This window comes from Rhipicephalus sanguineus, chromosome 7, assembly GCF_013339695.2.
Source record: "Rhipicephalus sanguineus isolate Rsan-2018 chromosome 7, BIME_Rsan_1.4, whole genome shotgun sequence".
Lineage (NCBI taxonomy): Eukaryota > Metazoa > Arthropoda > Arachnida > Ixodida > Ixodidae > Rhipicephalus > Rhipicephalus sanguineus.
The window spans coordinates 51,472,249-51,483,564 of NC_051182.1; the positions used below are offsets into that span (position 1 = coordinate 51,472,249).

An 11,316-nucleotide genomic window follows, 5' to 3' on the forward strand; every position below is an offset into this window, starting at 1 on the left:
AATAATAATTATTATTATTATTATTATTATTATTATTATTATTATTATTATTATTATTATTATTATTCGGATATAACTATTTATTTCTTCACCTTCTAACTACTGCTACAGCCCAATAGGGCGGGTGTATACAACAACCAATAAGAAAGTAGCTAAATAAATTAAAATGTATCCGCAAGCGCGAAGCAATAAACGTGATAGCAACAAACTAGAATGTTATGCAAAGTCAGGCTAGCAGCTGACTCCTTCAGCCTTCACTGGAGTAACGTAAAAAAACACTGGCGTAAGAAACGCGGATACTGCAGCTAGCGAAACAGCTTACATGCATTTTATCGTGTGAACGCAGAGTGCTGCGAACACTGTGCGTACAAAAGTAAGAGGTATTTGCTAATAGTCGCAAAGATAAGGAGCGCGCGATAGTCCCCGGCCGGTCACTGTACGTAATTCGTTGTTTTAATTTTTTTTTCAGGAATGACGCAGCCCCCCCGCCCCCTTCGAAATAGACTCAACCCCCATCGTCACCTCGCGCGACGAAAGTGGGCCAGCAGGTTTCCTTTCAGCTTGAGCAGCCATCGTCCGATGCCCTTGCACGTCCCTACTATGGTATAGAACATATACGACAAACGGGGCGATGTTGTCAATTTTGACTTGATACAGAATATTCCGACTACGCCGATGGCTACTGCTAAAATGCAACTGGAATATCCATACAGCTGCTGTCTCATCAGTAAATAATTACCTGAAGGTGCTGTACCAGGCAAGAGGACACCATCGAGAAGTTAGAAGTTCCTGGAACCAATTATCGTCAATGCGGAAAAGCCTAAACGGCAAACGCAATGATATGAGCCGACTCAACTAAATAATGAATTTCGTGGCTCCCTCCGGGGCTTCGCGAGTGGCTGACTGCAAACCTGTGTTACCATGATAGTATTCGTGTGCTATCGAAGTCCCCATGTGTCGCATGCTAACAAGCATTTGTGGGGGACATCATTCGAAACCACATAATCAAAACATGCAAAATATAAAATAGAAAGAAGGGAGAGACGAAGGAAAGAAATGAGGGAACTAAAGCGCAGCAACACAAGAGAATAAGCAGGGTGGATAGGAACCATTTGCAAAATAGCGCTCTCTAACAGTCGGAACAAATTTGCGTTCATTTAACTAAGAACATCGCGAGGTGAAGTTTGCGACCCATACTATCTTAGCCTGAAACACATCGTGCTGCGATCTGCCGTGACGGAGGGCCGCGTTTACACAACCCTCCAAAAAGTCGTTCGGGTGCGCGCTTCTATGATGTATGTCCCTTTCTCCTTGTTTTGAAAGAAATTGTGAATGGCGAAGTGGTATGCAATTGGATTGGGTAGTTGTTTTTAGTTGTTTTATTGCCATAGCAATTGTATTGGCACTCTCGATGGGTTTTGTCGTGGCTGTCGATGACGCCGTCGCCGTCATGCTCCGTGTAAACTCCTAATCGATAGCATTCCCCGCGCCTCGAATATTCTTCCTGCGGATAAAAGCGCGTGAGCGGGGCCGAATGCGGCAGAACCAGAGATGAAATGAGCCGACCCATCTGACATCGCATGCGCACGGAGGGGCCATGCAGTATCACCAACCTGCCTGCAAGGCCTGACGTCGACTGCTGCTCTAGCAGAAAAGAAACGCCCTGCCAAGTTTGAAGAAGCATGAAGAAACGTGGGTGTTGGGGGGGGGGGGGTTGTATCGTTCAAGCAGCAACTGTAGACTTTGATAGGGCGCGGTCGCGATAGGTGGCGTGCGCGCCACTGATCAGGCATTAGCAAATGGCTCGTACGTGCTGTGCTCTCAAAGCGAAGAGAGCGTACGGAAAACGCTGCTCTCGCATAAGCGGCCGTATTCTCTTACACCCGCGTTTTGTAGAGTTACGCGAGACAAAATCCATAAGAGCTAGCTGTTAGTCTTACTTCGTATAAGCTTCGTATAGGGGAGAAAGAAGAAGTCATCACAGGGAACAGCTTCAGCTTCGATCTCTGTGAGTTTTCTAACTATTCTGCCGTGATCTTACATTCAACGACAAGAACTCTGAGGGACGTTGTCCCTTAGAATGGGGGACCAAAACCCCATCCAGCAACTGGGTCCCGGACGACCACATCATTGTGCCTCCGATGCGAGTGACCACTTCGGCCCCAGCGTGGTCCACATTGACACTTCCGATGGCTCTTCCACAGAAGATATGGCCTCGGACAGCGACTTCACCGTCGTATCAAGCCGCCGCCTGGAGAGGAAAATCAGGACATCGCCGACTGGTCGACAAGCACCGAAACAGGCGAGTAGCATGCGGTCATACACGATCTCGTATGTGCCCACATCGACGACAGACATCTTGAACTCGCTGAAGAGGCAGAGCCTGTCGGAGTACTTTGAGCTTGTCGCCCCTGGCCAAGTTGCAGAAATTCGCATAAATGCTCGAAAGAACATCCTGTCTGTGGAGGTCACTACGAAGAGTATATTGGACACACTGAAAGCGATTGTTCAGCTGGGAAACATTCCGGTTCGCACATTCTCCACATACGACAAGGAAACGACCACAGGAGTTATCTACGACGTGGACGAAGACATCACAGACTCTAGCCTTGAGAAACTGCTTTCATCGTCGTCTCCCATTGTTGGTTTTCATCGCTCCGGGCGGTCCCGATATGTAAAAATAGTGTTTCAGTCGGAGACATTGCCTACACATGTAAAGGTCGGGTACGTGAGGCATTCGGTGCGCCCTTACATGCCTAGGCCTCTGCAGTGTCATAAATTCCTGAAATTTGGACACGTCAGTGCAGTTTGCAAGGGTGCAGTGACCTGCAAACATTGCGGTAGACTTCATGATGGTGATAACTGCAACGCCGCTGCGAAATGTCCAAACTGCTCGGGCGCTCACGACGCAACGTCGAAGGAATGTCCCAAAATGAGGAATGAAATAAGTATTATGAAGAAGATGGTTCGAGACGGCTCCACTCACAGAGAAGCTGCAAGGGCTGTGCGGCGCCGTAGACATCGTTCACGACTCCGACGCAAGCGAAGCAGCAGTGTTCATCGCGTAGAAGAATCAACACCCACAGCCAAGCCTTCACCACCTCCTCGCCTGCTTTTGCCGGCCAGAAACGATGGTACACAAGATTCAGCACCTTCACAGTCTACGCAAGCGCAAGGCAAACAGTCATTGGCTCTGAATACGTCAGAGCTTCAGTGGCCTTCGCTAAAATCACGAGCCGCGTGTACGCCCTTGTCGTATAGTGCTACTGCACCCAATGAAGACAATGAAAGGATGGATAATGCAGACGTCAAGTCTATGTTAAAAATTTGATGGGTTCAATGCGGTAGATTCTTGGCGGCCTAAACACACCCGCTGCTAAGGCTGCTGTCCAGCTACTAGAAGTTTTGGAGCCACTTCTAGTGGTTCTTCAATAAGCGAACATGGCACTGATGTTCGAAGAATGCATGCGGCAGCCGCTTGTTATGCAATGGAATGCTCGAGGTCTACGTAGCCGTTTGTCGGATTTCATAGAATGGGTTTTTGAATACCAATTTCCTGTTATTGTTGTCTGCGAGAAAAACATGGATTCAACTTTTCCTATCTCTGGGTATGTCCAAATGTGGTCTCGCAGCGATCAACGTACAATTAAAGTACTAATTTGTATACGACGCGATCTGACGTACTTAAGACGCGACATCGTGCCGCACACTAGCAATGATTACGTGACCCTGACTATAACACACAAAAGGCGGACGTTCTCAGTAATAGTAGGATACATCCGCCCAAGCTCGAACATCGACTGCTTCCACCTGAAGACCGTGCTGCAAGCCGCACAAAGTCCACACATTGTGATTGGTGACTTCAATGCACATCATCCCCTCTGGGGTAGCACTGCGATGAATTGCCGTGGAGGAGACTTGTCGAACTTTATGTGCACACATGGTCTAAGCGTACTCAACGACGGGTCACCTACATTTATTCGCGGTACTTCTTATAGCAGCTGCCTCGACCTTACCTTTGTATCCAGGAGCCTTCTGTATTCTGCATGTTGGTGCACGGATTTGGAGACTCGTGGTAGCGATCACCTCCCAACCTATGTTCCGTTTAGGTGGTTTCGCCGCTCAGCTTCACGATATATCCGTCAAACAGACTGGACCTTGTTCAAGGCATCTGTCAAGACGGGTTGTCAGCACACGACTGTATCCTCCGAAATAGAGGATATCATTGCTTCTTCTCTGCGTGACACAACCAGACAGGTTAACCTACCGATGCAGGTATCAGCAATCGACTCCCAATACGAGGCCCTTCGTGCAATCCGTCGCCTCGCAGAACGACGACACAGAAGAACGAGATCCCCGTCAGGCCTCTCCGCCTGTCGCCGAGCTCAACGACACGTTCTTCGGCATCTCGACAAGATTGACAGGCAGCGGTGGAGGACATTCTGCGGATCTCTCGACCTAAGGCAACCTCTATCTAAGATCTGGCGGGTGGTGCGAAGTTTGCAGACAATTCCCCAACAAAGTCAACCATTCCGAGCCGTGGCTCTACATCAAGGTCGGGGAGAAATTGACATAGCAGGTGACTACTGCAGCGTTATCGCGGCCACTACTGATGCGGTGATTGAGACTCTTACCACCATAGCGCCCCCATCGTCTGATGAGCGCCTCGATGTGCCTTTCACAATGCATGAGCTTGACGCTGCCATTTCTGTTTCCCGACGCTCATCGGCACCAGGACCTGACGGAATCACGTACGCTGCACTCCGCCATCTTGGTACAGAAGCAGGACATATACTGCTCTCCCACTATAACAACTCGTGGGAGTCGGGACATGTCCCAGCTAAATGGAAATGCAGTCGCATTGTTGCGTTGCTCAAACCAGGGAAGTGTCCTCATGCCCTTTCCTCCTACGGACCGATCGCCTTAGCCAGCTGCGTCGGGAAAGTAATGGAAAGGATGGTGCTGTCAAGATTAGCTTTCCTGCATTTATGAACGGCTTTAGAAGAGGACGATCTGCAGTCGACGGTGTGGTCGACTTAGTCTCAAATGTTGAAGAGGAAAGAAACCGACGCAGACTAGTAGCGGCCGTCTTCCTAGACATTAAGGGCGCCTAGGATAATGTGCTGTATTATGCGATCCTTGACGCACTGGAAGATTTAGACGTCGGCGGCCGACTGTACGCCTGGATCGTAAGTTACCTTATTGACCGTACTGTTTACATGACGACAAGCGACGGAGACACCGATCGACATACTACCCAGGCAGCACACCGCCATTGGACCGATCTCGGCCCAACGTCGGCAAATGACGGCAGCAATATTGGCCCCACGTCGGCAAGTCACGCTCGCGCTACTTTCACCCGCATCGGCCCGACGTCGGCTAGCCGCCTTTGGGCCGATGCGGGCTTGCCGGCTTCGGGCCGACGTGGGCTAGCCAGCGTCGGTCCGAGACGGGCCTGCCGCTATTCAGCCGATGATGGCAAGCCGTCATTGGGCCTATGTATGCTAGCCGATGCTGGCGCGGTGTCGGCCCCGCCGACGTCGGGTAGCCGCCGGCGTGACCGTTTACACCCGTTATTATGTTTTAGCAGTGGTGGCTTACCGTGCGTTAAGTACGGTAGTACTGTACCGTCGTGGTCGGCACGTAGGTAGTTTATATGGAGACACCGGCGGTAGCTGCTCGATACGTAAAGTAACCTGATCAGGCAGGCTGATACATGTGTTATAAAGTAAAATGGCTGCGTGCCGACCAGGGCAGTTCGGTATTACTGTGGTTACTACTGTAAGGAGGATCGAAAGGTGGGCCAGTTGGTAATTCATTTTCTTCGTTCAGCGAACTGGGAGCGCGGAACGTGAGCGCTCGTCTTATGTGGTTCCTCGCTTCGTCCTTTGTGTTTTTTCCGCGCTCCCAGTTCGCTGAACGAAGAAAATACTGTACTGTAAGTCAGCAGCGCTAAAATAGACTATTCGCGGCCCAACGACATTCATCGACTGCCGTTGGTGCCATATTCGAAAAATGCTTCCTAATTAGAACGACTGCTCCACTGATGTCTTAGTTTGCGATTAAGACCCACAATTCTGTCGAACCGTGCAAGGCCGAGAACGAAAGTCAATATTGTCTCCAACACAACTAAATTGATGAAAGGCCTGCTGCACCAACTACGCATGCGTCTGTGAAATTAAGGAGCAACACATTTGCAAGGTGATAAACACAAATTTATTCACAGATATGAACACACGCCAGCAGTTCCGGAATAATTAGGCCATAAAGGAATATCTAAACATCTATAGATACCGTAGCCAACATCTAAAACAACCTCACAGCCACCGTATTCCTCAAAAAAAGCAGGACAATCCTAATCGAGAATGGGATCAGGCGCAAAATCATAGGCGTGAGCAGGGTTCCCTTTCAGGGGGGAGGTTCATCGCGGCGCCCCCCCCCCCTCCCTATTAAGTCAATGTGTTTGGCAGACCTTGCGCCCACCTCTAGGTGACTACGGGGGCCGGCCGCCCCCCCTGACCCACTGTGCGCACGCCTATGCGAAGAGTTACAATTTCTTCAACGTTATGCGCGAAGAACTAGAACGGGCAAACATAGGAATAAGGATTAACGAAGTATATCTTAGCTACTTGCGTTTTGCGGACGATATCGCGCTTTTCAGTAACGACGGTGCGGAATCACGAAAAAAATTCTGGAGATGTAAACGAAGGCAGCATTAAAGTGGGATTAAAGACGGACCCGAGGAAAAGAAAGATAATGTTAGGCGGCTTGCCGAAAAAGCGAGATTAAGAGTGGCAACTAGACTAGAGGATTGTGTATACGCGTGAGCTAATTACGAGCAGAGGAGCACCCCCCCCCCCCACGTTTATTAAGTTCACCAAGGAACGGTAGGCATTCGTAACACACGACTGGCAATTAAATTAGCGTTATCTTTTAGGCGGGAATTGCAATTTTTTCAGTGATATCTTAAGGGCCAAAAAGATGGATAAACTGCTGCACGCGACGCGAGAAACATGGCGAGCGGTACCACAAGATCCCATGAACTCTACATCTAAACAAGATAGACACGCACGCATTCTTAATCTAAAGGTAAGATTGTAACAGAAAGGAATCGTGCATAAAAACCACTCACGTGTGCCCGTTGGATCGCTAAAAACACGAGCGCATAAAAAAAATGCAAGCGCACCATATCAGAATGCACAAAACACGATGGCCAATAGAGAATACGCGATAAGAAGAGAACAAAAATCTGATGACACGTAACGACAGTGAACACGCGGCCTTATATGAGGTGAGCATGGAAGCATGGGGCCACTGGTTTCTCGCTGCGGTGATCACTGCCGAAAACAATGCCGGAATCCTGCCGCGTATCCGTGTCGTGCACGATTTTGACTTTCCACCGCACATGTCCACACACCGCACTTCTTGGAGTATTCTGCTGGTCGGAGTGAAAAAAACCTGCTCCCGCAGCTACGATTGTCCCGCCGTCTGGACGGCTATCCTACCCTGCTGGTCAAGTGAGTTTCGCGACAATGACGCTGAACGAGGGGAAGGGAGGGAGGGAGGGTAGAGGTTGAAGAGACGAAAAAAAATGCGAATTCTCCCTTCTTGACAGCACGGCTCAGCCTACCACAATGGTGTGCGATGCCCCCAGCATGTCTATGGGCATGCCGTTTGAGAAAGGCGTTCGTCGAATTTTCAATGCATCACTTGTTGCCACATGTCCGCTGCATGAAAACTTTCCGTACACCACGTTGGAGCCGCATTTTTCATCGTATTTCACGTGCCATAATAATAATTTTATGCGACTGTTTCTGAAAGCACGTCGGAAGCAATCGCTGAGCGAGATTTTTACTTGAAAAAGATATGTATGTCGCAAAATGGACGGCAAAGAAGTGCAAATGCGAACTGTAAAACACCTTGCAAACACGTGTTTGTCAGTTCGTTAAAGATGGTCAGCGGGCTAATTGATTTGTAAACATTCAAACGACAAAACGTGTTTTCACTTCGCCCGGTCTTTTTCGCACCATACCAATTTTTCTCAAGTAATGAACCAACTAGCTCAGCAACACGCCTTGCTGAGCTTTTACTATTTTCATAAAGTAAAATTATGTGACATCACTGAAGCAAATGCGCTTGTTACGCTTCACCCAAACACGCGCGTGAGTAAATATGTGTAAACACAGAGATCGGAAACTGTCCGTGTAGTATATGAGCGCTGGCGGCACACACTCAGCGGCTGAAAGGATATAGCGCAATAAATATGATGGCGGGCTCGATTTATGCACAGAATTAGTATTCACATAAAACTTCTTCCGCTAAAAGCACTCGTGTGAGAATGTTTGCGGTGAATTTTGATGCTGGATACATCAGCGAAGTCGGCCGACCAGTGACAAAAACATTTACGAAACAGAAGTACTTCGAATTTGGCCCATGAAGTTAATGGCATGTGTTATAACGTTTCAACATTTTTGATAGCGTTGAACAACTGGTCAACAAAGTGGTCATCTAATTTCAGTCAGTTATTCTTCTAAAGACCACCTTTTTTTGGTAGAAAAGTGACTGTGCTAGTGATAGTTGTTAGTCATTGTCATAGCAGAAACGAATAAGAAAATGCAAGCTATTCAGTCGGAGATTACTTCGCGCCCCGAGTCGTACGTGCGGCATTAGCACAGTTCAATATCTGAACTTTGTTATTTGTGCTAGTACAGCAATCCATGTAGCGGCATTCTGCAGCTTAAGCTACAAATATTCAAGCGCCTAATGCTCGATGCCTAATGCTCGATGCCTAACGCCTAATTACGATTGTATCCTAGGCGGGCGAGCTGCCGGGCTTCTTCGGCGGGCTAAAGGTAGAGCGCAACATCCAGGTTATTCTCGTCACTGACGGCCGGCAACACGGCGTCCAGCGTCGTTGAGGGGCTTCCGTGAACTAGTTTGAACGGCGTCATATGTGCGCCATTTCTTACACTGCCGTGTTAACGTCAGGTTATGTGCGGAAGATATTATGGCGTCCCATGTCATCTGTTCGACGTACAGTACATTGCCAGCATGTCGGCGAGGGCTTCATTTATCCGCTCGGTGAAGCCATTCGCCTGCGGGTGATGTCCGTCGGTGACTTGTGTGGCTCTATTTCAAGATGGTTTGCGTTAGCTCTGCCGTAAAAGCCGTACCTCTGTCGGTGACGAACTCTTTTGGAGCGCCGCGACTAAGGAGGACGTTCTCAACAGGGCATGTATAACTGTCTGAAGGGAGACAAAGTTCCAACATCGTCGATAAGCCATCGGCTCCGCCGATGTCAGCTGAAGCACGGCAGAATGACGGCATGCTCGGACCAATGTTGCCGGTGAAAACCATCGGCTCGGCCGATGTCGGCGAAAGTACGGCAAAACGGCGGCTAACTCGGCCCAATGTTGCCGGTGACAGCCATCGGCTAAGCCGATATTGGCGGGAGAACACCAAAACGCCGGCAACCTCGGCCCAGTGTTGCCGGTGGAAAGAAATCGGCTAAGCCGATATCGGCGGGAACACGGCAGAAGGCCGGATAACTCGGCCCATTGTTGCCGGTGAAAGAGCACATCGGCTGAAGGCGGCAAAATCGGTCCAATTTTGCCGGCAAAAGTCAACGGCTCCGCCGATATCGGCGCCAGGCTGGCAATGCTGGCCCGAGGTGGGGCCGCGCACAGCCGCCGTAAAACCAATATCGGCCCGACGTTGTGTGCTGCCTGGGCTATTCACTGTGGTGTTCCCCAAGGGGGAGTTCTCAGCCCAATTCTGTTCAACGGTACTATGATTGGACTGGCAGCAGAACTTCCCAGCCGGTAAAAGTCAGCGCATATGCGGATGACATATGCATATGGGCGTCCGGAGCTACTCGTCCGCAACTGCGTGCTCGACTTCAACGTGCAGTGACGTTAGCAGCTAAACATCTACGGTGCCAGGGTCTGACTCTTTCCATTGGCAAATTCGCAAGTGCTTGCATTCACGCGCAAACACATGTCAAGATACCCTATAACTATTAATGGAACGGCGATACCTACTGTAACGCACCACAAGTTCCTTGGGGTAATCATAGACAGGGATCTATCGTGGTCGAGACATGTCGCTGCACTGAAATCAAAATTGAAATGTTTTGTTCTCGTTCTTCGGACTGTGGCAGGAGCAAGATGGGGTCCATCAGAATCGTCACTTCTTCAACTCTACAATGCGCTGTTTGTAGGATATATACGGTATAGCATGCCGGTGCTCTCAAGCATGAGACCCGAGCTGTGTGAACACGCTAGAGAGTATTCAAGCTCAAGGATTGCGAACATGCTTGGGCCTATCACGCTGCACGTCAACGAATGGAACCATCGCGGAAGCTCGGGCTTGTCCCATCAGTGTATACATGCGCTGCGAGCCCCTTCGAGTGCATCTTCGCCTGTTGACCCGACACAGGCAGCACCCGCTATCCGCACTCCGCGCCACCCACTCAAACTGCAGTTTTTTAAGAGCAATATCACGGCATGAAAACGTTCTACCATCAAGGTTTTCTTCCCCGAGATGTCCTGGAACACCTCCGTGGGTCCTGCCTAAACCGCCAGTTAGCCTTGTGATTCCTGGATTACGAAGAAGTCCCTAGTTTCGCCAATTGGCCTCAAACAACGACCCTACATCACATTTATACAGCGTACGGCGGCACCGTGCACGTGTACACTGATGGATCTACCACGCTATGTACCTCTGCTGCAGCCTTTGTCATCCCACAAATGGTGATAGCTCGACGGTAAAAAATAGACCACAAGACCACATCAACTGCCGCAGAGCTTGTTGCTATCCGGGAGGCAATAAATATTCATTTCTGGAGAGCAACCTCGTACATCGACGATATTCTGCGATGCAAAACCCGCTTTTGCAAACCATTAATTGCGTCATGAGACAAGGTCCCATACTATATTTTAGCCATAGAAATTATGGAGCTTCTTCACGTTGCTTTAACAAATGGCCACCTGGTCACCTTCAATGGATTTCTGCCCACTGCGGCATAATGGGAAACGAAAGACGCAGACGCCGAAGCTAAAGGAGCCTTGACCAGTGGTCCTGAAGTGCGCACTGCGTTTTCACGGCCAGATACAAACGCCCGCTTCGGTACGTAATGCGTGACCTCACACTTGAGCACTGGACCCAAACGGAGCGAACGACACCGGTGATTACACAAATGGACCTCGAAAGGAGGTTCTGTATGCCTCGTAATTAAAACGACACAACACAAGTATGATTCACCGAATTCGTCTTGGTGTGGCCTTCAAAGATGTTATGCACATATCATCGGCTGCA

General features: G+C 49.4%; 1 protein-coding gene across 1 annotated transcript in view; it reads right to left on the minus strand.

The window, feature by feature from the left end:
• The window catches only part of LOC119399439 (cytochrome P450 6a8), a 462,184-nt gene that overhangs the window by 210,436 nt on the left and 240,432 nt on the right, over window positions 1–11,316 (minus strand). The window lies entirely within an intron of this gene.